Here is a 2,490-nt window from a genome sequence, read left to right as displayed (position 1 = left end):
TTCTGTTCTTTCAGTATATTTACTTTTTTAAGAATGTGGGGATTTTGTGTGAACATGTTTTTTTTTCTTGTTTTGTTTTGTATTATAGTGCAATATTGTGGCACATGTATCTCTGTGCATAATTCTTATAATTTACTATTTCACTGTATTGATGTCCTTTATATTATTATATTGTTATTGTAACATGTGTGTGTCACTATTTATAGCTATAGCTTCCTATGGTTGTGAGTCCAAGGGCAGACTAGCGTAGAGTGGATGCCTTGAGATCTGGGCATACAGACGCGTTCTCCGAGTGTCGTGGATGGAGAGGAGGACCAACCGCTGGGTATTGGATACCACAGGGAGTGAGTTGATGCTGAGACAACAGATGGCTGTGCGGAAGATGCATTTCTTTGGCCACGTCATGCGCCGCGAAGGAATCGACAAAGAAATAATCCAGGGATTGGTCTATGGGAAGAGACGTCATCCAACAACATCATGGAACCAACGACATAAAGCAGTGGACTAGACAGGGACTTGCAGCAGCATCAAGATCAGCAGTGGATCAAGATTGTTGGGCGTAGACTAGTAATGGCCACTGAGCGCAAATTGCGCCATCGGACTGAAGAGAGAGGGAGGTACTTGACCGTGATTCATTCATGTGTATCCCCCATTCAACATGTGGCATCCCCCCTTCGGCCACTACGTTCACTGTTTAACCAAGAAGAATCGTGATTTCATATGGGACGAGTAGTGTGACAGCTCTTTCAACACCCTCAAGACAGGATTGCAGGAGGCCACTATCCTGGGTTACTCTCAACTGGAGGCCAATACATACTCAATCTGATGCCAGCAGGGATGGGATCAGTCAGTTCTCTCGCAAATTTAGGAAGGGAAAGAAAGAGTTATCACCTATGCAAGTCTGGCATTGTCCGAACCAGGTGCCTACCTATGTTGCCCAATACCTACATGTTCCACAACCCTAACCCTGGAAGCATCTGCATCTGAGGCCTTTACTTTTAAAAGATATGCCAGGCCTGTACAGAGGATTTTCAAATGAGTGTCATGTATTGTTTCTATCGGGGAGTGTTCATATCAAGTAGCAAAGACTATTCATAAGATAGAATTTGCATCAATATTAGGTTTTGTCCTTCATCGACGTACAAACACTGTATACTCAGTGTGTTCAACCTGAGTGAAAGTCAGCAAAAGCACTCGGGTGGGAATCGAACCCACAACCTTCTGCTTTGTTGAGCAGACGTCTTACCACTCGACCACCAAGCACGTGAGGTTGTTTAACTTTTACTCGGGTGTAACACACCGAGTAGACAGTGGTTATATGTCGGTGAAGGGCAAAACCTAATTATTGCAAATTGTAAAGACTTAAATTGTGGACGCAAAGTGTCTGCAAGATATAAATCACACAACAAAAATATGATTTAGCTAGTAATATACAACTTTTCAACGGTACATGTATTAGTACCCGTCTCTGGTGCAGGCCTGCAATGGTGATTCATTCATGTGGATCCCCCATTCAATACTATAGTGGCATGGTGGCAACGTTGGAAACATTTCCATGCACTTTTCAGCTCATAAAAGGACTGGTCACAACAAACCGCCGACTTTGAGTGCTACATTTGGACTTCCGACCCGGTGCATCATTCACAAACAGGTGAACAGCTAGCCAGCTGATACTACAGCTGCGTAATAACACTAACTTTCAGTTTTTACCAACAAGAGTGTCCTTACCCTTCCAATCACCATGGCCAGTTCACATCGAGTAACAAAACAATGGTGTTTGGACAAGAATGAAACTGTCAACTCCTTCGACATCTGGAAACACAACCTACAATATATATCATTTCAAATATTTCAAGCTTCCTTGTAAAGTTCACAGGAAATCCACCGAGTAAATAAAACCCAATCCCGAGCTTATTTGGCAAAAACAAAAACAATGAACACGTTATATTAACCTATCATAAGCTATCCATTACCACATCAGAGAAAACAGCCCTGAGTAAAGATTTAAACTTTGTTCCCACTCCGGCCAAACCACTACCAAAGACGAATGAGAATTGCATACCTCATGCAAAACAAACCCTTCAAAAATACAAAGACCATTCAAACTTTGTGAGGAACTTTTCAAAGTCTTCTTCCTACTGGAAGAACGAGATACACTCACTACAAGCACGGCCACTACGTACACTGTTTAACCAAGAAGAATCGTGATTTCATATGGGACGAGTAGTGTGACAGCTCTTTCAACACCCTCAAGACAGAATTGCAGGAGGCCATATCCTGGGTTACTCTCAATTGGAGGGCCAATACATACTCGATCTGATGCCAGCAGGGATGGGATGAGTCAGTTCTCTCGCAAATTTAGGAAGGGAAAGAAAGAGTTATGCCTATGCAAGTCTGGCATTGTCCGAACCGGTGCCTACTATGTTGCCCAATACCTACATGTTCCACACCTTAACCGGAAAGCATCTGCATGTAACCCTAAGCATCTAA

This window comes from Patiria miniata, unplaced genomic scaffold, assembly GCF_015706575.1.
Source record: "Patiria miniata isolate m_02_andy unplaced genomic scaffold, ASM1570657v1 HiC_scaffold_6, whole genome shotgun sequence".
Classification (NCBI taxonomy): domain Eukaryota; kingdom Metazoa; phylum Echinodermata; class Asteroidea; order Valvatida; family Asterinidae; genus Patiria; species Patiria miniata.
Note: the sequence above shows the minus strand (reverse complement) of the source record.